Here is a 26,741-nt window from a genome sequence, read left to right as displayed (position 1 = left end):
AACTATGGAACCTCCTCAAATATCTTTCATCATAAAACCAGCTTTTCTTATTTTCCTGTTTCTTAGTAATTGCCAAAGACTCTAAAATGATGGCTTCATACAAAACAGGAGCTAAACTTTATGAGCCCTTTGACATTCCCACTGTGCTAAACACTTTACATAATTTCTAATTCTCACAATTCTGCAAAGCATATACGAGCATCCCCATCTCACAGACGAGGGAGAAACTCAGAACAAACTGACTCAGGCTCACGTGGCTCAGTGGCAGCGCGTGCACGCAAACCCAAGTCAAATCACTACACTCCTTCTTCTATGTACAAAATCACCTCCCACCAAATGACACACAGCGGCTGGGTCAATACTCAGGGAACTCAGTACACTTTTCAGCTTTAAGGTGCTCAAGAGGCCGCTTCTAGCTGCTTTATAAAATCCCGGCTCACTGGTTGCTAACACTGGAATAAAAGACCGATTTTGCCATTGTCTGCACAGCAAGTCTGAAATGTTCACAGCGAGATGACAGAATAAAACAAAGATATAAGCAGAATAATTTTTCCAGGTAGACAGACATAATGGACATTGTGCTATTCTGAAGCACTAAGCAAAGGAATCAAAGCAAAACAATATTCGTTAAGCCTTCTTTTACAAACAGGAAAATTAAGACTGTATGAAGGTGCAACAGCGCCTCCTATGGCTAAAAAGACCTTCCAGGTTGCCGGGAAAGATGCAACACAAAAATTGCCTGTTGAATCAGAAACAAGAATCAGATAACTAAAAGCTTCTGTAGCACATACTGCAGTTTGCTTCGGGGAAGGGAGGGGTATTCAGTATATTATCTGACATTGCTAATACTCTTGAATATAAACAAAAGACACAGGCTCATGGAAACTCATCTTAGAAGAGGAAAGAATCCAGTCCAGCCACTTCATTTTACAGGAGGGGAGACTGAGATCTGGGATCTGTCCTTCCGGCAATCAGCAGCAAAGCTCTCTCTCCTAGGCCTCATGTCATGCACTGTAGCAAAAACCAACAGATCTGTACTAGACCTCTATTCATAAAAGTCACGTCTGTATTTTTCCAACAGTAGGTAATCTAAGTATCTTGCAAAATACTTCTCAAAGAGCCAGGAAATCATACAAGTGTTTTGAAATACAAAAACATTTATTTGCACATTAAAACAGCATGAGCTTTATTCTATTAAAAAAAAGTGACATGTCAAATCAATGTTTTGATATTTTAAAACCTATTAAGCATGCAGAAAAATAAATCAAAATTTCTTTAATCACAAAAGAAAGAAGCTTATTCCCTTAAAATGATCAATGTGGATTTTTCTAAACTTAATAGTTCCGGTCAGATTTCTACGAATTTAAACTTCTGAGTGGATGGTTACACGGCAACATGAATTCTGAGTTGTAACAACACACATTCTGTGTAAATAATCTTCAAGGCCGTCTGCTTAAGGTGATTTAACTAGTCCCTGTCTCACTAGAATGATACAGATTTCATTAAACCTTCATACTGCACACACACACAAAACCTTGAATCCTTGTTACTTTAAGCCATATTCATATATTCATATATATGCATATTGAATATGCATCAGAAACAAGCCACCCTCTTTAGTATTCAGAGTTGATCCTTCTAAACTATCTGTCCTTGTGACAGCATATTTTTACTCAGCAGCTCTTGGGTGCTTCGTATACAAGGCGTCTACATCTCACAGTCAAACAAGGTAAACGGCATCACTCAAATTTCACAAATGAGGAAATGTACTTAAGCCATGAAAACAACTTACATATTCATCATCAGGAAAGAAAAGAGTAAAGATTTTACTTACAATATTCACTGACAAAACTTTCCTCCATACTAAGACTACATAGAACCAATTCAGTCTTTGTAAATTTTTCTGTCAATAAGCACCACTAGAGAAAAACAAGCAACATCATTAGCAATGGTTGGACTTTCAAAGCCCACTCCTATTTTGCATTATAATCATTTTTAATGTTTTGTTTTTAGTGTTTACAGAGCACTAAAATAAAAAAACATATACTTTTTAAGTCATTGCCTGAGAATGCAACATTTGTGAAAATGTACAATTTCAATTTATGCCACTCTGTCTCACATTCTCACTGGTGTGTCTCCTTTGAAGGCTTCATCAAACTGAGACCGCTAAAATCGTTCATTTATGGACTCACAGGAGTTCGGGAAACCACTCAACACGGGGCTGATCAGAGGAGCCATTGAGAAAGCATCCTGTGCAGCCTGGGTTACAGCCCTGAGTCTGCCAGCGCCAGCTGTGTGAGATTTTGGACAAGCTGCCCCATCTCTCAATCCCTCAGCTGCAAAAAAGGAGACACTGATACCTACCCTTAAAAACCTGCTATGAGGTAAAACATGAGGAAAGCATTTTAGCCTTAGGGAGGTGTCCACTCAGAGCAAGCTTGGTCATTATGATGATGAGGATTACTTTTAATAAGTTAAGGCAGACAAAAAATTAGAAATCACCATAAAGGAGAAACATTTTATGTCAATGAGCATTTCCTTTTGAATGGATTGCAGAAAGTTTTATAGAATTTTTTCATAAACCAAATTTTGTCCACTGATTATAGATTTACAGGTTCATGGACATGTCTCCAGAAAAAGAATTAGAGGCCTCTAACCTCTGAATACTAAGAAAGAAAAGTTTAAAAAAAATCACGCGGGAGATTATACCTCACTTGAGAGAGTATGTGCTCAGCATGCATGAGACCCTCAGTTCAGACACCAGTAACCCCATTTAAAGACTTTTTTTTTCAAGAAATGGAGAATTAAATAAAAAAGATGGAGGAATACAGAATTTTTTTAGAGACTCAACTCAGATTAAAGATGGGGGAAAAATATCCATTTCTCAAAGGAAATCTTGAGAACTATGTAAACCGGATCTGAGTTGTCTAATCTTTTAACATTATTCATGAATTCCTATTACCAAGTCTTAAAACTGCCTGATAACCCACAGTGGTGATACTGATCATAACAGCTGCCAACACGGATCGAGCTCCGGCTAGGAATGCTCTGTTCGGCCATCTCGGCCCCTGTGGCCTCACCAGGCTGAGAACACTAAATTTTGTCATTCATGAGCATCTCGTGTAAGTCCTCCCTTTATGCTCCTCACTCTCCCCTCACCAGCCCCTCTGAGGGAAGCACTGTTATCATCTTCCCCACCCGCAGATAAGGCCACTGAGGCACAGAGACTAAACCTGCTCCAGGTCACATCGGCATAAAAGGACGTCTATATTTCTGCTGTTTTACTATTGACAAAGGAATCTGAGATATCAATTCAAGGGAGAATGTTAAATAATCAAGTCTGTAAGGTCTTCACCTCAAAGAGCAGATAGTACAGATTCCTGATGTAGGATGAGGCTGCCGCCACAAACTGACTCAGCTTGAAATTAATATCCAAGATGAAGCAGCGGATACACGTAAATGTTCACGATTGTCAACTCCGCTCACGGGTCTGGGCCCATCACTGCCTGAACGGGGGTGAAATCCCCACCCCTGTCAGGGATGGAAGCGTGGCTCTTCCCAGTGTCACCCAGGCTTCACGGGCTGTATCCCCCCACAGGCTGTCCTCAACGATTAAAAATCTCTCAAGATTTTTACACCATGCAAAACTGAAAGACATTTCTGCAGATGGAGCACTTTCTCAGGCTTAAAAATTTTTTGCTTACACTCAGCAAGGGGGAAAATAACACATGACTCTGCAAAGTCTCTGAGACTCACCACTCACAAGAGTAGAATGGCCTCAGCACAAGATGACTCTTCACGGATGGGAACAAAATAAATCCGCCCCCAACGACAGGCACTCCCAGAGACAGCGCTCAGCAGTCTTCTGCACACTCATGGTTGTGCAGCCCTCAACACCATCTATTTCCAGAACACTTCATCACCCCAGGAGAACACCCCTGTCACTAGCTGTCACTCCCCAACCCCCCTCCACCCAGCCCCTTGCAACCATCACCTGCTCTCTGCCTCTGCATGTGCCTATTCTGAGCATTTCAGATCACTGAAGTCAACAATATGTGGCCGTTTGTGTCTGCTTCCTTTCACTTAACGTGCTGTTATGAAGGCTCGTCCATGTTGAAGTGGTATCAGCTTCTCTCTTTTTTTTTTTTTTGAAAGTGTTAAAGTTTATTAGAAGTTAGTAAGTACTATCAATAAGAGTAGAGAGGAGCATAAGTGATTGGGTTTCAAAGGGAAAAGGGCGGGTTGAGCAGTCAGGGTGGACTTCCCAGAGCTGGTGGCCTTTTTCATATTCCCCTTTATTTATTTTTTCTTTTTTATTCACTCTTACGTCTGAATAATGTTCCACTACATGGAGATACTACATTCTGTTCATCCATTCAGCAGCTATGTACGGACGAGGTCCAGAAGAATGAGTGTAAGAGGTGACTTGGCAGGGATGGCATTTAAGCAATGGGCAAGATGTGCTTTGAAAAAAAAAAAAACCAACAAACAGAGGCACAAGGAAATTCAGCACGTTTCTGAGAAAGTGCATGCTTGCTTCAGCATGACTGCCGTGCAGGCCTGGGGGGGTGGGGAGTGACAGGAGTCACAATGAGGGAGTCACCTGAGAATATTCCCCATGCAAGCAGCTCAGCCATTTCTCCTCCTTCATCCTGTATTTTAGAGCCATTTTTGATAGGTTATCTATTTCAAGTAACAGTACTTTGTTACACATCTGATCATCTGCATCAGATCACCTTACCTCCAAGGCACAGAAAGTCATTCACTGACTGGAGCAGCTCCAAGACATAACGGTGATGGATCAGGGAGTCCTGCAGCATCCCGGCCTGCAGGCACAAACCCCCACATGTTCCATGGTGATGTCCGGAAAGTAAAATGCATGGAAATATCTCACTGCTTGTGCACGATATCTGCCCCCAAATTGCCCCAAAATCATGCTGGCAAAGCACTACTGAGCCCTCTCACTACAAAAAAAAAAAAAAAAAAAAAAAGTTAGAGAGAGAGAGAACAGAAAAGAAAAGAATAAATCTAAGAACGCAAATTTAGGGTCTTCCATTGAAAACCAGCAAGCATCACTGCCAGTATCTCAGCTGAAATGTTCCTGTCTTCAAAAACCACTGCCCAGTTACATTGCAAACGTGATAGACATATATGTATTCCACATAGATGATATTACAGTAGGATTTTTCTTTTCGAAATTTCCAGTTGCAACATTAACACAAGAGAGTTTATGTTTCAGCTTTAAAAAAATCAATTATCTTCCACTTTCTTAATTTTGAACCTATTATTATTTTATAAATGTTGCTATGCTGCAAATTATAAACCAACTGTTTGGATTCTGCCAACAAGAACTTTATGACTTCACTATTTCAGAGCAAGATTTAATGATGCTTTGAGAAGTGGGGCCTGGGGCGCTCACTAACAGCTCTTTAAATACTGACAAGGATGTGCTATTTAAGTAATGCAAAGGCTCTAACTCTACATTAACTCAGAAACCAAAGAAACTACACCAAAGCCTTACTTTATCATTTTAAATTTTGCTATTCTTTTGAATATTAAATTTCTTAAAAGATAAGATTTTTTTTGAGAAACACAGCAGCTGTATTAAATTTCCTCTCACCAAGAAAGCAATCTTTATCAAGAATAAATACCCCTATGGAAATCCAAAAGACGGGAAGTTTCTAGCTATGTGAACATGCAGATCTCACTCGAACGAGCTCAACAAAGTCCTGGGCTACCCTGAAACTTAGCTCTTCTGTTCCAAATGTTGGCTGAGCTAAGATCATCACACAAGGCAGGGAAGAAGAGAAAAGTCCACCTGGCTGCATCCGTTTTCTTCCAGACACAAGGTGCCGCTAGGGGGTCCCCGTTAATAAGCCCTCCCCATGAGGAAATCCGGCATCCACACTGCCCCTGCCGTCCCCAAGCAGCCCCGACGCCCCTCTCCCACTGGTGGCACCCCAGCCTGTCAATGGTCTTCTAATTACCCTCCCAGTTGGTGGAATTTTCCCCCTCTTTCCCGCTTCACACACAAACACACACACACACTCAGAGCCAGGACAGCCTTCCCAAAGCGCATATTTGATTACATCACCCCCACTTCAAACCCTTCAGAGGCTCCCTGGTAGAGTTCTAGCCCCACCCCCGACCCTGCTCGCCCAGCCTCACTTCAGTACACAGGTCCCCAATGACCTCAGGTGCCCCCTGACCTGCTGCTACTTCCCACTTGCCTCCAGGCTCATTTTGACGGTTTGTCAAGGAAGTCTTCCTTCCCTCGAACCTCTGCACTTTGGGTTAGGTGCCCCTGCTGTGTTCCTAGAACATTCTATGCTAAGACAACTTCTGACACTGCTAAGCTCTCAAGAAGCAATACATTTTGCTTACTACTGTGAGTCCACCCTCTCTCCCCTGGACACTCAGAATTGCATGTGTTATGAATAAATGAATGAAGGGGTGGGTCTCAAAGGGACGGGCAGAGCTGCTCTCGCCCACCCCGACCCCTTCTTTCTGTAGAACATCAGAAGCAAAACCATGAGTACCTCTCCTGAGGGTCAATTTCTGCTGACAGCCTTCACTGCCTCTTCTGTGTCAGTTGTAGTAAAAAACCAAGCTCCTCCAAAGCCCTCCAACCCTAGGCCCACTCCAGGGTCCTCCCAAGCATGGGGACCCTCCACCCTGGACCAAACAGTGCACTCTCCCCGAGTCCCCACCCCACAAGCCTCCAGGCCTCTACCCGGGCTGCTCCTGCCACCTGAGTCACCCTCTTGATTCCTTCTCCTGGCTGACTCTTACTCTGTCCTCATAACTGAATGTAGAGCCCATTTCTTCAAGAAAGCCCTCTCTGATGATGTTCTTTAGCTCTTGGCTGGGCTCCATCTACAGCAGGACTGCTTGGCGACAAACTGTTTGTCCACTTGCTCCTCGGAGACCATGAACTCTTGGAGGCCACGTGGGAAAAAGGAGTGAGACAAGAGGTGTGGGAAGAGCAAAAAGCAAAATCACAGCCCAAGTCCCAGATTCAAGGATTCTGTCTCAGAAGAAAATAATAAAATGTTTAATACGTATGTCATTTGGCTATGATTTTTCTGGATCTTGGAAAGCAAGAGGATGGTGTTCTAGTCTAAAATCCAAGTTACATGCAAAGAAATGTACATATTCATATCCAAAGGAAACCAGAGCTGCTCAACAACAGTTTGCAGTTAAAATCAAAGGAACTTTGATAAAGGCAATCTCTCTCTCTCTCTCTCTCTCTCATTTTTTTTTTTTTTGTATCATATAGTTGTAGAAGTATTTGTATAACTAAGTGATGGCTACAGCCTACGATTCTGCACTGGAGTGTTTGGGGCTGAGGAAGCCCAGATTACATGCACTGTGTAAATACAATCACACCAAAACACTGACAGGTGCCCTACTGCCTGAGCTGAAGTTCCAAAGCAGACAACCTTACGTTGCAAGACAGCTCTCATTAGAAAGTAAGGAATGCAATGTTCTGTACTCAATTACATACGTTATATGGGCCATTAAGCGATAGTGCATCTTGTCTAATGAAACCCCAAAATAAATTGTTAACGTCGATTTTCTCCATCTGACCCTTCTTTGCTAACTTTGGATATCAAACCCTCACTCCATACGGAAAGCTCAGATCTACGCTGCAGCAGGTTACATCCCGTGGAAGAAAGCCTATCAAGGGAGAACTGGAGAGTTTCCCTTCAGAAGCTGCTAAGTCTGGTTTTGCACCTGTACGTAATTTGCAACCACGTCAGCGTCAAAGGAGTAAGACCTTACCTCTGTGGGGCGAAAATCACTGCGGTGCTTCTGAACCATTAAAGAACACTGAGCTTTGTGAAACAGTCCTGAGGCACTTAAATCGTACTTTTTGTGAACGGCTCCAAAACTGACCCAATTCACCAATCCAGGTACAACAGGGAGGTACCGGAATTAGTAGATAGAACATGCCCTTGAAGTCTGACAAGGCCCTGCTTGAATCCTGCTACAGCATTTACTAGCCGCTAAACGGACTAATTCCTTAACCCCTCTGAGAAGGCTTCCCAATCTGCAAAAGGGGGCTGCCACCGCCCACCTGGGAGACATGGATGTGAATGTAACACGCAAGTAGTGTGGCCGAATGGTACCTGACACGAGGCCTGGCTAGTTTCCCTCCGCTGACCTTCTTCCCCTTTAAACTTGCATTGTTCCCCCTGGTAAGGGTCAAGCCCCCGGACCAGACTGCCCGATTCTTCTGTGTATTCCTGGATACATGCCTTACCTTTAGGAGGCCAGAAAAAGAACTATCTCCTCCAACGTCACTATCAATATTCTTAAGAGTCTGAGTTTATTTAACTCTATTTTGCAGGGAGACTATTCCAGAACTGTCCAACCACCATTCTCCACTTTGGCTCCTCTCCCAGCGCCCGTCCCTTCTCACTTCAAATCTTCTGTCTGCTGGCCTTTTGTTGTTGGGAAAGAGAGTCCACTAGGGTGGAGACTCCCTAGGCCTCTGTCCCTCCCTCACAGGTGAGTGTGACTACATTCTCCCCACTCCCCACTCCGACTCCAGCTTCCGAGGAGGTTCCCCTCCAGGACCATGCAGCCCCTGCATCATCCCAAGACGCGCACGTGTGGCCACAACCCTCCCTTCAGATTTCTTCCTGGGTGGCCCTGCCCACCCCCAGGACCCTTAAGGATAAATGCCATTGCTCTGAAAATCCCAAACGCCACTGACTGACACACCAAAGCTGCATGGTCTGGGCTTTCCTCCAACCCAGGCACAGCCCTGCCCCGCCTCAGCCTCAGTCTGCACCTCTCGAGATGAGCTCATCCACCTGCACGGCTGTGAACACCAGCTAAGAATGACGACTCCCAACGTGTATCTGTTGTCCGGCTCCTTCACCTGAGCCCCAGGGCCATAGAACCGAGTACCTCTTTGAGGTCCTAACTTGGATGACAATTGGAATCTTAAAAATGCCTCATGTCCACCATTTACTCTAGAGTTCGATTCCTGGCAGGTACCTCCCAGGCTCCCAATTTTAGTAACAGACCCAGAACCCACCTAGGTGTTTGAGGTCACATTCAATTTCCCCTGTTCCTCCAACCGGCCCTGCCCTGGAATCAGTCCTGTCATTTCTATCGCTAAGCGAGTCTCAAGTCTGGTTCTTCAAGGACCACGGATGGAACCCCACAAGCTGAAAGGAAGGTGCAGTGCGTCACAGTCCTCCGAAGAGAGCTCCCTGGAGGGGGAGGCATCTCCTGCCGCTGGTCACCTCAGAAGGCACTGGATTCTCACAAAGGAGGCCCAGGAGAAGGGACTCAAGGTTCTCCTGTGGTCTGAACTTTGAAGGGCCCGAGGTTTTGGGCAGTTCCTTGTTAGCAGACACATCTGCCAGTGAGCAGATGAGGATGGGGGAACCCAGGCTAGGCTGTTCTCACTCCGACCCCTGGGCTATCGGGAGCCAAGGGAAAGGCCTGTGTTCAGGGCACAGCCCAGCCTTCACAGATCCCAGCCTGCATTTGCCAACCCAGATAGCCTAGACTCCTACTTGCGACTCTTACTTCTGTTCTGTTCCCCCCCAGAATGTGATGGACTCTTTCAGAAAGTCTGGCCTGTCTCAAGCGAGACCAAGTCAGTGAATGATGAAGTGTCCACAATTGGACCAGGGCATGAAAGGAGAAACAAGGTCTCATGGCCAGCATGACGGTGGTGGCCAAACCCTTTCCCCGGGTGAGATGAACAAGGGTGTGAGTGAGAATGCAAGGTCACTTCACGGCTGACGGTGGTTTTGAAGACTCACTATCGCAAACTAACGACACGTTCGGTGGACGTCAGCTGCAACAGACACGGAGTCAGCTATTTACTGCCAACATGGGTTAATAGTAAAGGCTGGTGCAGGGAGGCCTGCATGGCTGCTGAGGCAAACCACAGACCCGGCTCTGAATGCCCACTGGCTGGAGCAGAGAGGAAGCTACGGTCCCCTTTAGCGGTCCCTGTGTCCACCAGATCCAAGTGAGCCAGCTACTTAGGAGAAGGCCATGTTTTTCTGATACTCAGATAAACCAGCCTCGTAAAGGGAAAATAAGAGTGGCATGGAGTTTAGACCCGCTCCTGCCTCTCTATGAAGGCAAAGTAAAGTAAATGGCACGGGGAAGGTGAATGCAAAAACAAAAAACAAAAAACCAAAAAACGGTGACTGCTTCCTCCAACAGCATCCCCTGCAGCTGCTCATCACCGAGCCTGCCACTTTCTCACCAGTGACCACCGTCCAGGAAGCTCCGTCACTCACGTCACACAGCGACAGCCCGGAACCGCGTGCCAAGCACGTTTGTGTGAAAGCCAGAATCAAGGAAGATGCTGCAGATTTTGACTTTCCATGTTTAATACTCCATGAAAAAAATCCCTCAGCAGCCGCCTAAATCAATTCGCATCTCGCTTCTTCAAAACAATCAAATTTAATAAGGGCGCATTTGGCACCAAACATAAGGAGGACCAAACTGGTTCCTCAAAGCAAGGATTTTAACAGGTATCAAACACCAGTGGGTGATGTGCTAACAAAGCAAAAATTCCAAAAACATAGAAAATAAAATGATGACTAGGATTATATATGGATCAAGGCAACTGTTAAGGTTTTTGCTTTTTAAAGCGATGGGGACAGCACGGAGGACAATCTGGCTATTTCCAATGCAGGGTGTGCACAGTCCACTTTTCAGACGCAACAACATGCTCACAGGGCGGTACAAGATAGAAAGGGAAATAGAAAAATGAAAAGAGGAACAGCGAAAATTAGAAAAACATGAGAACAAAAATAACTGAGAGCAATTACAAGAATTTACGTGAGTTTGGTGAGGACAGGGATGAGGGGACGGTGAGACCCACCCTCACCTATTGTTCCAGGGAAGGCAGGGGCCTGAGGCGAGCGGCGCTGCCGGGGGAACCCAACGTGGTCAGCGCCCCAAACCTAAACTTCACCTAGATGCGTGTAAACAGCTTTTGAGCTACAAAATGTGGTCGCATTTCAAGCTGGACAATTTTACTCACTCCCACCAAGAGTAACAGGAGAGAATTAGGATCTGTTCCTGCACCAAAGCATTGTTTAAAAAAGTAATGACTGTGGAATAGTAAAAGCAACAATGGAGTAAAAGTGACTGGAGGAGAACTTACTTGACCCGAGCTCACAGGCCGCGTTATCTCACTGACGTTCAGATGCTGGCTGAGCCCTTACGGTACCAAAACAGACAGACCCACCAGGAGGGAGGTTTAATGCGCTGCTGTATTTTGATGCCGGGAGCCATGCCTTGTACACAAGGTTCTGGGTAAACAATGGTGACAGTATCAACCACTATGGGCTAAGCACACAACCAGCTACTCCGCCAAATCCCAAGGACAGACTTCAAAAGGCAAAAACAAGCTGGCATTCTATGGTGGGTCTGCAGACTCAGAGCCAAGCAGTTGCTGAGCAAACATGTCACCAGTGCCTCCTGTGACAAAAGAGGAGGCACTGGTCAGGGGGCTGGGGCAGGGATCCAGGCTTCCACTGCTCACCCACCATTTTGTCCAGGGGGAGATGTTGGTCCCTGCTTACGTTGCACCGATGTACCGACATTAACTGACGCCTGGGGACTCAGCAGGAGGTGACAGGTGACGGGAATGGAGCCAGCCTGGGAGTGGCACGGTGCTGGCATCTGTGTCCTCAGCTTTGCCCAGGCCACAACATCTGCCAGCTCATCTACAAGAAACAGAAGGGGAGAAAGCCGTGTAGTTCACGGGGCCCTGTGAGGACAAGTACAGGTCATGGCCACGACATGCCCCGCCCCTTCCTTAAGATATAGATGTATGTCCGGGGAGGAAGAGAAAATTCATCCAGAGCCCGCCAGGCACCACAAGCAGGTGGGACTCGGGTCCCCTGTGCCTGTCACTCACAGGACTGGTCTGGACTTTCTTTTTATCAATTCTCTGGCATTTTCTCCTCCAACTTACCAACAACCAGAAAGTAGAATCTGATTTTAGACTCACAGAGAATCGCAGAAAACCTCCTCCACATCAGGACCGGCAGCACGTGCCAGGCCCTCAGACCGTACCTGTGGGACCGCCATGAGCCCTCTCCAGACTCAAGGCCCGAGGCCGTAGGTCGGGGGGGCACAGATTCCCACACTCTCCCCAGCAAAGGGGGACCACCTCTCGGCAAAGGCATCTCACCTTCTTCTGCCCGAGGGACATCTCGATGGATACACAGGGAAACAGAGCAGAATGTGGGGGGGTAGGCAGCCCAGAAGAGCTCGTCTGCACTTCCAAGGCAAAGTGGGTCCGTTGACCTAATCACAGGGACAAAGTGAGGACGAATCTTTCCCTGCTGTGTCCCATGCTCCGTGACACGCATTTCCCTGCGTAAGGAGCTCACTTGGAAGCCCCTGGCAGTGTTTCTGTTGTCCTAAATTGGCATGGTGGTTGTCAGGCAGGGAGAGAGGGCCTGAGCCGTGCAGGTGCTGGACCTGGGAGGCAGGAGACACTGGCTCCACCCCCAGCTCAACCAGCACCTCATTCTGCGTCTCAGGATTCAGCATGACATCTATAAGCAAAGGGATGAGATTGTCCCAGGACATGCTGCCAATAGGAATGAAATGACAGCCATGTAAAGAAAGTTTCCAAGTTGCCACATTTAAAAATGTAACCCCCCCAAAAAAAACCCTAGAAACTGATTTTAAGAACATATCTTACTTATTCTACAGTATGTAAAATACTATCATTTTGACATGTAATCAATAAAGAAAGAAACAAATAGTTTACATTCTTTTTACTAGACAAGTCTCAGCGTCTGATGTGCATTTGACCTACAGCACATCTCAGCTCAGAGCAGCCTCCTCCCCAGCTCTCCTAGCATCAGTGACTTTGGCTACTCTATTGGACAGCAACTCCAGGGGTCACACCAGGGGAATTGGCTGAAAAGCGGGAATAAGTGTCCATAATAACCCTTAAAGAATCTCTCTGAAACAAAGGCGGATTCACTTTTAAACGTCTGAAAACCGGCGGGTTTCACCTCCCTCACGCCTTGGCTACAAGACAGACCTCCTCCTTGCTGATCCCTTTCTGGATGTAGGGAAGCAACCCTTCACACAGCCAGGGTGTCCGGGCATCCAGGTAGACTTTCCTGCACTCTGTGTCCAATCCCACAAAGTCCTCCTTCTCAAACAGGATGTAGAGCAGGAGGATCTTGTCCCCAGATTGTCGGATGCACAGTCCAGACACTTGGACTTGAGCATGATGAAGAGAGACTCAGTGAAGTCCTCGAACTTCTTCTCCACCACCCTGCAGTCCTCGTAAATTGAAGGCCACGTCGGTGCGCGGCTGCTCGGCCACCTCCCCATGCAGCACAAAGACAAAGAGCCGAGAGTCATAGAGCGTGGTGCCATACAGCTCCTCTGCACGTGGAGCTTCTCGAAGGTCTTGGCCAAGAGGCAGTCGGTAATGGTGACAAGGCCCACGACCTTGCGGTGGGTCTGGAAGTCGCTCCACCCATTCTCGGCCGCATAGTGTTGACTGTAGTGGATACAGAGTGCCCACTGCGAGCCGCAAGGTATGATCTGCCTCACCAAGGAGATTCGCTTATAGATGCAAAAGAAATTCTCCTCTGAGATGATCCCCACGGGTTGGACCACCACGGGGAGAGTCTGGTGGTCCTCAGCACACTGCACGTAGTCAGGGATGTTCATGTTGCAGGCCCTGATGAGAGGGAAGAGGAGACCGAGGTACATACTGTGCTGCGGGCTGCGGGCCTCAATGGGTTGCGGTGACCTGGTGTGTACCAGTCAGATGGCAGGGGAAGCCCAAGCAAAGCCGTGGGTACAGTTTGTCCTCAGCGTCTGCACATGGCTACCGCAGCTCGGATCACATTACGCAGCTTTTGGTCTAGGCTTCCTCCCTCTGCAGAAAAGGGTCATTTCTTGTTTTCTGTTTCCAAGCACCTAGCCAGGCCCTGATGCAAAGTCAATGCTCAAAACTGCTGAATAAAATAATGAATAAAGGAACTGCTTCCACACCCCTCAGCAGGATATAATGCAAAGAAACACAGTAGGATCAAAAGACCTGGATTTCAACTCCAATTTATTTGAACTCCTAAGCTGCAGAATACCTGATAAGAAAACTTGCTTTGGGGAGGAGAGTACAGTTCAGTGGTAGAGCACATGCTTAGCATGTATGAGGTCCTGGGTTGAATCCTCAGTACCACATTTTAAAAAAAATGAAACAAATAAATTAACCTAATTACCCCCCTCAAAAAATATTTTTTGAATTCCAAATTCAAGAAAAAATAAACACCTTGCAATTGACACAACTTTGTAAACATGAGTATACTTCAATTAAAAAAAAATCCTTGCCTTACAAGAATATATCTGGATTATGGAACTTTACAAATGTAAAATGCCTAGGGTACCACCTGCATAGAAAGAAGGAAATGTACAAATTTACTATCCCTCATTTATGAGCTATATTTCCTTTGGGGGTTTTATAACCTCTCAGAGTTAATTTTCTCAGATTAAAAAAGAAGGAAAAATTACCGGATTCTCCATACTGCTGAAGAATCAGATAAACCTATGATAGCATCTAACCCACAGAGTTTTCTCAATAAATGCTTGTTGAATGAATGAATAAACAAGCAAAATGAATGCTGCTCCCTGCCACAGAGCATCATGTTGGTACTGCCTGGAAATTCCAAGCCCACGTTTCACCCGACTCTACACTAACCATGGGTGACCTGGGCAGGCCTGTGTGCTCCTCTTAACCCCAGTTTAATCATGAATAGAAATGAGGGCAATAACACAAACCTCATAGGGTTAGTGAGTCATTACTGAATTGTATCCCAACTTTGCAAGATGGAACCTTTAAAGAAACTTGGGCAAAAAGTCCGTACGCCCTCTCCATATTATCTCTTACAACTACATGGGAATCTACATTATATCTCAAAATAAAAAGTCTAATTTATTAAAGAGGCTATTGAGGTTAAACGAACTCACTGTCTCAAATAAGGAACACACAGTACAAATAGGTCAATGCCCAGCCCATGAGATACACTCAGTAAACATTCCCACTGAGCCCACTGGTCCCTCCAACTTCAGAACACGATGATGTGTCCTCATGGCCAGAGGCCCCTGCACCTGAAACTAACAAAGCTAATGGTCCCCACTTTCAAGATCCCCTGCCACCACCATAGGACTAAATTTGTACTTGTAATTTTTTTCTTTATATTAAATAGAAAAACGTAATTGCATAGCCTTCAGGCCACCAAAACCTGACTACAGAGATCATGATGGCAGCCCTTCTTCATGAAACAATAAAATGAAAAGCCATTTCCACAAGATTTCTGTGTAAATCTACTAGGGAACTTCATCCTGGACTGAGAGGAAGAGGACTGGGGAGGAGGGGGCAATCTGCGGCACACAGACCCATGGGCCACCTGACCCACGATGGACTTTAGACCCAACACTCACCCTCAAGGAACTTCAAAATAGACACTGACAGAGTGCTGTGGACAAGATTTTTTTTTTTTTTTAAAGAAATCCCTTATTCCCTCGCAGGTTTTGTTTCTACCGAGAAACAAATGTCTTATGTGTATAATGTTTCACAAAACACTTAAATTATTATCACCCCAACTTGACACATTAAGAAACTGAGGGAGAGAGGTTTATCACATTGTGCAAGATTAGAGAGAGGCAAAAAAAAAAAAAAAAAAAAGATTTGAGAGAGGCCACGTCGGACACCGTATTTAACCCAAGCCCCTGTTCCAGTGCTCACACTAGAAAGTGGGATATACTGCCCCTTTACTGCCCTCTCCCTGCAATAAATCTCTGAAGACACATTCTCTGCCACCTGGAATCACAATCACTTCAATTTTCCACAAAGAGCTATGTCACATTTTGGATGTGTCAAAATCTATATGTTGAATGGGAGGAGAGATTTGTATTTTCTGTTTCTCAAAGGAAACATGGCTTAAAAGAAACTGAAAAGCACTTTTCTAGTCTATGTCTTCATTGTGCAGAGAAGGAAACGGAGGCTCAGAAGAGATGAGGAAAGGGTCTTATTAACAAATATTGCCTCAGCGCAGCACCAAGCCAGACTTGGGCACTTCTGGGGGAGGATCTGGAAGGCCCAGGAGAATGAGTCTTAGAAAACGGAAAGAGAAGAAGCATACAAGGCCCCGTCTCTACACCACCATACCATGAAGTTCCACCAAATTACCCAGTATGGGTGCAGCCAACATTAAGGTGGGATAAACAGGTTATAGAAACCTGGAAGTCTCAACCATAGTGGAAATTCCAACATTTACTTTGTTTTTTTTCCCAGTTCAAGCATCAGCTCAGTGGGCACTCTGTACCAGTCACTACACGAGGCCTGGAGTTCTCCCAAATACACAACTCTTATATCACGTGAGCAAACCACACACAGGCCCACCAGAAGGAAAATGCCCACAGATAAGGTGGAATTAATGAAACTGAAAGCAGCCAACCAGCATATATTACTAGCAAAAACGGTGCTGCTAGAAATAGACTCATGGACATAGAAAGCAAACTGTGGTTAGCAGGCAGGAAAAAGGGGATTAACAGATACACGTTAATAAATATAAAATAAATGACAAGGACCTACTATATAGCACAGGGAACTATATTCAATTTCTTGTAATGAGTTGTACTAAAAACAATCTAAAAGATATATAGATACATATGCATATGTTTATAACTGAATCTCTGCTGTACAACTGAAACTAACATTCTAAATTGACTACACTTCAATAAAAAATAATTTTAAAAAATATGTAAAAATAAAAGCAACGCCATTTAGAAAAAATAAAAGAATACTCTGATCCCCTTAGCTGTAGGTGCTGGAGAATTCTGGTTACAAACACCAAGTCCACTGGATCACTCCAGCACTGGCTGTCACTCTTTCTGACCATCAGAGAGTCACTTGGCTTCATTGAGTTTCTTTTCTCTTCTGTGAAAGGCTTCAGTTTGCAACTAACGATGTATAGAATCTCATCATTCACAAACCCAAAAATTAATGAGGACTTCCCATGGGCCAGGCTCTGGAAATATGAAAATATAGGGTCCGAGATATTTTCATGGGTAGAAGTAATTTATGCCATAAAGACATTAATTCTTTTTGCTTTGATAGACTGATTCAATACAATTCTGTTTAGATTTCCTACCAGATTTTTTATGGGTAACAAGATAATTTATGGTCAGGAACAACCAAGAATCTTCTTTAGAACCAGCACTGGGAAGGTGTGTATAGGTCAATCATTTCCACTGGTCTTTCTGAAGTGATGAAAACGTTCTGGAATATTAATGGTTGCACCACTGTGAATATGCTAAAGCTGCTGAATTGTAGCATTTAAGTGGGTGGACTTCATGGTGTGTGAACAATATCACAACAAAGACGTTAAATGAAAAAATATTTCTTGACAATTATTTTTCCCTCTATACAACTAGTCTGCCCCACAATTTAAGAAGAACCAAAAAACCAAAACAAACCAAATTTTGCCAGGAGCTCTTTAGGACTGCAAAGTCCCTGAGTCTCCAACGCCTCTGGTGGTGCTGTTCCTGTTAACAGACCCTAGCTGGGCTGGGCTAGTTAGGGACTGTAACTATCTTTTTAAGATCGACGGTCACACGTTTCACCCTGGGAGAGGGAAAGATGGAGGATGTCACAGCCTCATGCCTTCAGCTCATTTTTAACTGAATCAAGCCTTGCTTTCAACACTGTAATCCCTTTCACTATAAAAACAGTGACATCATCAAGCACCGCCATCATAACACGTGAAAGTGTTCAAGGTACTTACCTGGGGCAGAAACACTGAGGGAGGAGACGGAAGCTTGCTCAGCACTGACGCTCCCTTTTCCCGACTCCACCAGGAGAAGCTGGGGTTCACAGCCGGAGGCTCTCAGCCCGGGGAGCAGCGCCCACACCACTGAGGTGGCCCCCAGGGAGAGGGGAAGGGAGACGAGGGCAGCCCATGGGTCGCGGGGCAGGGAAAGCCGGGGGGGGGGACGAGGGCTGTAGCCCCGCTCGGAGGCCAGCCCCAGCCCCAGCCGCCCGCCCCCATCCGGGTCCGCAGAATCCGCCCGCCCGGGACACAGCCCGCCCAGGGGCGGGGACGGGCCGGCGGCCGAGGAGAGGCAGCCCGGGAGGAGAGGACTCGCGGGTGGGAGAGGGGAAAGGGACGCCAGCCACGGACAGAGGGGAGCCCGGCTGGGGCGAGAGGCGGCAGGTGCACACCTGGCCCTGGACAGCTGTGGCCGGGGCGCCGGGGCAGGAACAAAAGTCCTACCAGGCGAAAGAGCTGAGCAGAATTTGGGGCCGATCCCCTGCTCGGAGCTGGAGCTTCCAACCCTCGTTCCAGCTGGCACCGACTGCGCATGCGCAGGAGGGCCAGCGATCCTCTCTGGATTCTGTGAGAGAAGGTGGGGAAGCGAGGGACGGAGAAGATGGGAGGAGGAGGGGAGAAGGGGAAAAGTGGAGGGAGAGAAATGGACAGGAGGAGCAGAGAGAAGGCAGGGATCTGGAGGGTTGAGGAGAGTAGCAGTGATGGAGAGAAATAGTTTTAACTCTGGGGCATCCTGAAGGAGGCAGCAGTCCTGCCTCTGCACACTTCTCTAACCCTTCAAGGCCCGCAGCTCATATTTTACCTCCCTGGTCCAGCCCTCCACACAAGGCCTCTGCAGGACCCATACAGGGATCACACCCGTTGCCCCAAAGTGGAGCTGGGTTTCCTTTTGCTCTGGGAACCAAGCACCCGCAGGAGTTGTCGCTCAGAACTACATTGGAAAGATTACCTATTCCCCTTTTACACGCTGGGACACAGGCAGGCAAGATCTCTGCCTTACCTCCACTCTCCCAGTTTTTGTGCTGGCGGGGAGCGGGAGGTACGAGGTCAGATACCAGAAGGATCATACTGCCTGAGTGTTGATGCATAGTCCCCATCCTTCCTGGGTAAACCACACCCCACATTCGGGGAACCATCAAGGGCTCACAGTATGTCCCTGGGTGTGGGATAGCTGCCCTCAATTCCAGTGCCCAGCTTGCTAGGAAGATAGGAGTGTTACTGAGTCCAAATTCATTCTCGTTAGTGCAGGACAGGCCAGTAAGTTGGGAGACCAGGTGTTGGGGCATGGAATAGCAACTTTCTGTAGACCTAGATGGCAAACTAATGTCCTGGAAAACCATCTCCCCAAGTCAGAATTCAGGCTTCTTTCCTACGAGCTTGGTTTTTGCAATCTTCTTGATGTAGGGATACTTTGTTGTTAGAATCCTTTGTTCTTGCAGCTATCTGCCTGGGTCAGATCCCTGTAAACCTCCAACAAAACAAACGTTATTTTCTATTATGTAACTTGTTATCTTTATATGAATGGAAAAGTGTTAAAAATCCTTAAAGGACAGAGCATTCAAAATAGGCTCTCCTGTATATTTTAGGCTCTAGGCAACATTGTTTTACAAGCAAGATGAAGCCTAGGAGACAGAGCACAGGGTTAAGTCAAAGGAACAGATCTAATATGGAGTCAGATTTGTTCTTTTCTATTACCAGGGCAGAAGACACTTGAGGTTTTAAATCCCTTTAAGTTAAAAATAAGTAATACTTTAAAGGAATTTACATACATAGGTCGGAATGTGCATAGCATATCTGGAAAACACACAAAGGATTGTAAACAGTGGCATCTCCAGGGAGGGCTGAAAGAAGAGAGGATGAGGGAAAACTTCTTTCACTTGTGTATTTTTGTGCTCTGTTTGAAATTTTTTAACCACATGCATGTATTTCTTTTTCAGTTAAAAAAAATGTGTAATGGAGCAAAGGAGTAGCAAGCTCAGCAAATACAGCAGCCATGGAATCACTGAGCCATCACTTTTGATTTCAGCCAGGAAGCATTCATTGACTCTCTCCTATGTGCCCAGTGCTGTTTTAAGACTTCTTTTATTATTTTTCATAAAATAATTTAGTGCTATTCCTCACCCCTGCCCATGGCTGGTGGAAAACCAACTGAGTTTTTATTGAGTTGTTTTCCAAGAAGTAGAGATCAGTTATAAACAGAACACATCTTCAGGGCAAAACAGGCGGAGTGGTTTTCCAGCAGGCCAGATAGCTATGAAGGGTTTTCAACAGAGGCACACAGAGCCTGAGAGAGAAAGCCTCCAGGACCCTAAAAAAGCTGCCCAAACTGCCTTCTCCATGGCACTACTGAAATAGGAAAGAAAAAATCTGACTCCATATTAGATCTGTTCCTATGACTTTAACCCTGTGCCCTGTTTCCTAGGCTTAGTCTGGTTGGTTCTGCACCTTTTGTAAAACAATGTTGCCTAGAGCCTGAAATATACAGGAGACCCTATTCTCAAGGCTCTGACTTTGAAGGATATTAACACTTTTCTATTCACATAAAGATAACAAGTTACAGAATAAAAAACAACATTTGTTTGTTGGAGGTTTACACGGATGTGACCCAGGTGAAGAGCTGCAAGAACAAAGGATTCTAACAACAAAGAATTCATACACCAAGTTTGCAACAACCAAGCATTCCCACTTCCCATTTTTAATATAAGAAGAGCCTGAAATCTGACTTGGGGTGATGGTTCCCCAGGACATTATTCTACCATTTCTCAGCTGGCTTTCCAAATTAAAGTCGCTATTTCTTGCCCCCAAAACCTGGTCTCCTGATTTATTGGCCTGTAATGCACGAGCAGAACAAGCCTGGACTCGGAAACACAGACATTGAAAGTACCCATTTGGTATATTAAATGACCTGCTTCTACTCATCTTCCTGACGTTTTATTCTCTTGACCACTCCTGCTATGTTTATGAAAAACCTGTCATGTGGACACATTTCCACCTCTAGCCACTACCCTTCCAGGTAAGAACTGATGCCAAGAAGGCAATGGAAGTTGCTAGAAGGTATTACCTGGACAAAATAGAGCAGAAGTGGGTTCTGGCTGATGTTCAGGAGCAGGCTGGAACACCTGACAAGATGTTATAAGTACGGATAGACAGCTGGGCACCAAAGGAGAAGCTTCTAAACTTCCATGAGGGACTTATTGGATAGGAAGGAAAAGTCCCAGACTATAGCTCGGATCCCACCACGAGCTTCCTGGGCGAGTCTGGGCAAGTAATTTAAAATTTCTAGGCCCGTGCTGTCCAACATGGAGCCACCAGCAACATGCAGGATTATGAAGTTATTATGTAGCCAGACAGAATTATAAAAAGACATTTTATTGCAAAGGCCCAGCAGGTATAATATTTAAAATCGTTATTGGTTATCTTGATCTAAAGAGTTATTTTTGTATGTGTAGGTTTCTGTGGTTTGTAAGGCCTGTGACTAATGATTCCGTTACAGTGAAGTATTTTGAAATTATAAGTTACTGGACACAGTACCCTCATATCACAGTTGAAAAAAACTGATCCACATAAGCAAGGTGATCTGACTTATTAGTTATGAGCAGGGGCTCTGGGGCCAGCCTGCCTGAGTATAAATTCTCACTCTGCCTCCAGGGGGTTCTGTGTGAATCTTGGACAAATTATTGTTGTTTTTGTTGTCGTTGTTATTATTTGTGCCTCTTTTTCCTTACCTTTTAAGTAGCGAGGAATATGTAGACTCTATCTCCTACTGTGTTGGCAGGATTAAATGAGTAAACGTCTGTGCTGCCCACTTCCCTGGGTTTCAGCATTCTCCAGGCAATCAGTGCCAAACTCAGAGGCATTCTCCACTGTCTTCGTCAGTCTGGGATGCTGTAACAAATTACCGTGGGTCGGGTGGCTTAAACAACCAGCATATTCCTTATGGTTTGGAGGCTGAGACTTTCAAGGTCAATGTTTCCTTGAGAGGATTGCCAGCTCGAAGATGGCTGTCTTCCCAATATCTTCATATCCCAGAGAGCAGAGAGAAGCAAGCACTCTGGGGGCGTGTATAAGAACACTAATCCCATTCATGAGGGCTCTACTCTCATGACCTCATTTTATCCTACTAATCACCTCCCAAAGGCCCCACCTCCCAATACCATCACCCTGGTAGATGGGGTTTCGACATATGGATTTTGAGGGGATGCAAACATTCAGTCCACACATCGGCTAAGTCTCCCCAACATGCAGTCATCAAACCTGTAGCTAATTTCAAAGTAATATTTATGTCTCTCTGCCCATTTCCATTCCTACATCCACTATCACTGAAGCCCTGTTACATTTTATTCCTTATTTTTCTGGTAGAGATTTAATTGATTCCTCTAACTCCAATGCTCCCCTCGCTCCAGTCTGCTTAACAGCCCTGCCAGGTAGGTCTTCCTTAAAACACCTTCCCACTTCACCTGGTTGTTTTTTAGTTGTAAATGTCAGAATCCTCTCCACACCCCATCCTATACCTTTAATCCGTTACACTACGGCTCACTATGTTATTTTCCTCTTACCAATGTAAGTAATTTCCATAAGCTTAAGAGCTTAAACCAGCACAGATTTATCAGCTTATGGCTGTGGAGGTCAGAGATCCAACACAGTTCTCATTGGGCTAAATTCAAGGTAGCAGCAGGGTTCCTTCTTTCTAGAGGGTCTAGAAGAGAATGTTTCCTTGTTGTTGCTGTTTTTTTCCAGTTTCCAGAGGTCACCCACCTTCCTTAGCTTGTGCCCCACGACTTCCTCCATTTTCATGGTCAGCAGCCTTTCTGAACATTGCTCTATGGCTACACCTCCCTCTGATTTTAAACTCAGCTGGGAAATGTCCTCCATTTCAAGGACCCCTGTGATTACATTCGGCCCACCTGGACAATCCAGGCTACTCACCCTATTGTCTCATCTCAGGATCCCCTTGTCCCATCCCATTCAGGCATTATGAATGTGGCTGTGACACTCACCTTTTGTAACATTTCCTCTCATGAGCATTTTATGGTTCAAGGCACATATGAATGACTTTTTGTTTTTCTTCCTTAGCCTTTCTACATTCAGTATGTCTGGTGAGATTATATGAATCCTTTTTATTTGTCCCCCTGCACTAATCTTTAATAATGTATCATGGGTTTAAAATGCTAACTGATAGACAATTTAGAAGACAGAAATCCTCTAAGATTTTTGTCCTAAAATATCTGTCATGCATTTTGCCATTTGCAGTAAAATGTCACAGGTGGCTACCCTGTGGCCGGGGAGGGACATGATTCTGCCATCACACTCCCCTCATTCTCACCAATGTGCTGATCACCTAACCAAGGACCTATGCTCCCCGCTTCGCTCACTTCCTCCTCCTTTCCACTGACTACCCTGTTCCCATCGCTTCCTTCATTCAGCACATCAGGATTTCATGACCACATTCTTCTCTAAATGGAATGGGTATCTTGAATCTAATGTCTGACAACTGTTCTTACTGTATATGCACACACTGACCTGCACATAACCCCGTCCAGCTCTTTATTTTCCTAGAATCTCCCAGAGGAATCAGTTCCATGATGGTGGTGATGATGATGATGATACTGACAATGATGACAGGGACCTCTCAAGGATTCTGATAAAGAGGGAATCAATAAAGGGAGGGAATCATTGCAAAATTGCCCCAGAGACAGGCTTAAAAGTAAATAACTGCTATAGTGTTTAATGAAATTGACTAATATTTAACTATTTTTAAAACTTTATATCACTGAATTTAAAATTTTAACGGGAATTCTCATTCACCAGTAACCAAGATTCAACTCTAGGACCAAAGTCTAAGGATTTCAATCTTCTAACAAATTGTCCACTAGCCTTTTAAACACGTGATCCTTTTAAAAAGCTTAGTGCTGGGCTGAAAATAAGCAGGATTCATATAATCTCACCAGACACAGTGAATGTGGAAAGACTAAGGAAGAAAAACAAAAAGCCATTCATAACGTCTTGAACTTCACGTTGCTCACAGGAGAAAATGTTAGCCAAGGTGAGCGTCACATCAACATGACACCTGAGTGGGATGGGGAAGCTGATCTTCCTCATCAGACATTTATCCTGATTTGTTAGATGCCAACACAGTTTCCTCATTGGATTTGCTTCTAACAAGTATGGAAGAATTTACGTTCTACCAAAAGCAGTCTAAACATTTTCCCCTGCTGTCAGGTCTCTGGACTGAATGTCCCCACAAGAAGGACATGAATATGTTTCATAGGGAATTCTTCCTGAGAAGCAACAGGATTTTCGAGGGAAGAACTGCAGGCTCCCCATGGAGGGCTGGAGGAGGGCTAGAGGGGGCACTGGAAAAACAGCAGGAGTGAGTTCAGATACTACCGCTCAGGTTGCCAAAGACAGCACTGCTATCTCTGAGGATATGACATTCTCCCAAAAGTTCCATGAGTGAAGGTACCTGTGAACACTAAGCAGGTTGTTAAGAAAGAGCAGCACATAATTTGCGTCACAGCTCAATTACAGTATGTTTTGTTATTTGGAAAATAATTAGCCCATTTTCCTTTGAAACTGCAGCAGTAGCAATAGAAATAAAAAAGGCTGAGCCATCTTGGAGAAAACAATCAATAAACAATTCTAAATCTGCAGGATTCCTTGACGATATGCAAGCAGTGAGCTAGATGTGTGCTGCAGATACCTCTTACTGCAGGTCTCACTCCTGCAAAGCATAGAACTAGTTTTCTCAGCAGACAGATGGAACCAAGTCAAGATTCCAAATCTTGAGAGATTTACTATATGGCAGGAAAGATCACAAAGTACATCCAGCCAAATATGAATAAATGTAATCAAATATTATCAAATGTGATAGGAGCACAGATGAAACAGAAATTCCTTTCACCTGGGATCTAGAGAGACTTCTTCAGAAAATGTGGCTTTGGAGATGGCCAAAGACATGGGTGGAAATTTGGCAGAACAGGATGTAAGGAATTTTAAAACTGATTCTAAAATTCATATAAAAATTCAAAGGATCCCAAATATCCAAAACAATTTTGAACAAGAAAAACAAAGTTGGAAGACTTGCACTATCTGATTTTCAGCCTTTTTTTTTTTTTTTTTTAACTACAGTAATCAGAAAGTATGGTGTTGGTGTAAAACAGGAAAATAGAATAATGGAGCAGAATAGAATGTTCAGAACTAAACCAACACTTATATAGACAATTGATTCTCAAAAAGGATGCAGTGGAGGAAGGATCTTTTCAACAAGTAGTGCTGGAAGAATTAGATAGTGAAATGCAAAAAAAAAAAAAATGAACATTGATCCACACCTCACAAAATATACAAAAATTAAGTCACAATGGATCATAGATCTTAATAGGAAATCTAAAACTATAAAACAGCTAGGAGAAAAAGCATAGGCTTAAGCTTTATGACCTTGGGTTTGGCAAAAATTTCTTTGCTATGACACCAAAAGTATAATGTATTTTAAAAAGAAACTGATAGAGTGAACTTTATCAAAATGAAGACTCTTCAAAGCTGTTCTAAACACTGCTAAGCAAATGAAAAGACAAGCCATAGACAGAAGCTATTTGCAGATCATATATCTGATAAAGGTCTCTCTTTGTATCTGATCCAGAATAAAGAGGTCTCAAAACTCAATAATAATGCAAACACCTGAATGAATGAATGAGGCCAGAAAACACACTTCAGTAAAGATATCCAGATGGATAATAAGCATATGAAAAGATGCTGATTAAAGATGCCATTAGTCATCAGAGAAATGCTTTTACAAACCAAAGTGAGATACTAGTACACATACATACAAGAATGAATACGATTAGAAAGACCGACCTTACAAAGTGCTGGTAAGGAAGTAGAGCAACCAGAGCTGATACACACCACAAGGAATTTACAATAGTACAATCATTTTGGAAAAGTCTTTAACAGTTTCTTTAAAAAAGGTAAATACCTATCTACCATATAACCCAGATATTCCTCATCTGGTGCTTTAGAAAAGAAAAGCATATGTCCATATAAAGACTTGTAACCAAATATTCACTGCAATTTTATTTATAATAGCTCAAGTTGTAAATAACCCATGCATCCATCAAAAAGTAAATGGAGAAACAAATGATGGTCTATCCAAACACTGCTCACAACAAACTCTTCAGTAAAAACTCAGCACTAAACAATACTCTGCTATAAGAAAAATAAGCTATTAATACAGCAACACAGATGACTCTCAAAATAATTACACTGAATGAAAGAAGTCAGACAACATAGAGTAGATACTGCATTAATCCATTCATACAAGGATCTTGAAAATGCAGACCAATATGTTGTGATGGAAAGCAGATCAATGGTTTCCAGGGGAAGAGATGGGGAGGGAGGGAGGGACAACAAATGGCAGGAGAGAAGCTTTGTGGGTGATGGGTATGTTCACTCTCTTGAATGTGGTCATGGTTTCTTGGGGATATACTTATGTCCAAACGTATTAGCTGTACACTTTATACGTGTGAAAATTACTTTGCCAAGTATACCTCAAAGCTGTTTTAAGAAAAAAGGCACTTCAGTCCTGATCCACCTCAGCGCCTGATTGGAGCGACATGATCAGTCCCTCACCCTGTTTGCCTAACAGGAAGGTAGAAAACCTCTCACGGAAAATAACATATGGATTTTTCATTTGCAATGTCTGCCATGTAATAAAGAATTTCAAGACATGCAACATGTCAAGACTATATAACGGATAATATGAGAATAAGAAACATTAGACAAAGGATGCAAACCCCCAGGTGATGTAGGCCTCAGAGTTACCAAAAAAGGCTATAAAATACTTTTAATATATTCAAGAAAATAAGGAAATTATGGGAGAATAGACAA

General features: G+C 44.3%; 1 protein-coding gene across 35 annotated transcripts in view; it reads right to left on the bottom strand.

Moving 5' to 3' along the window:
- LOC141577675 (uncharacterized) overlaps positions 1-26,741 on the bottom strand; it is a 148,124-nt gene that overhangs the window by 104,949 nt on the left and 16,434 nt on the right. For 21 of the 35 annotated variants that reach the window (XR_012506914.1, XR_012506913.1, XM_074363354.1 and 18 more), the window contains 6 exons: positions 21,587-21,746; positions 17,817-18,536; positions 12,188-12,303; positions 11,574-11,717; positions 11,153-11,469; positions 4,742-4,964 (listed from right to left, as the gene is read on the bottom strand). The gene's annotated coding sequence lies outside the window, so the exon portion shown is untranslated. Of the gene's footprint in view, positions 1-4,741; positions 4,965-11,152; positions 11,470-11,537; positions 11,718-12,187; positions 12,304-17,816; positions 18,537-21,586; positions 21,747-23,381; positions 23,500-26,741 lie in introns of all 35 variants that reach the window. The other 14 variants (XM_074363324.1, XM_074363325.1, XM_074363331.1 and 11 more) reach the window with 10 other exon arrangements.

Source organism: Camelus bactrianus, chromosome 5 (genome assembly GCF_048773025.1).
Source record: "Camelus bactrianus isolate YW-2024 breed Bactrian camel chromosome 5, ASM4877302v1, whole genome shotgun sequence".
NCBI lineage: Eukaryota > Metazoa > Chordata > Mammalia > Artiodactyla > Camelidae > Camelus > Camelus bactrianus.
This window is presented reverse-complemented; position numbering and strand designations above follow the sequence as displayed.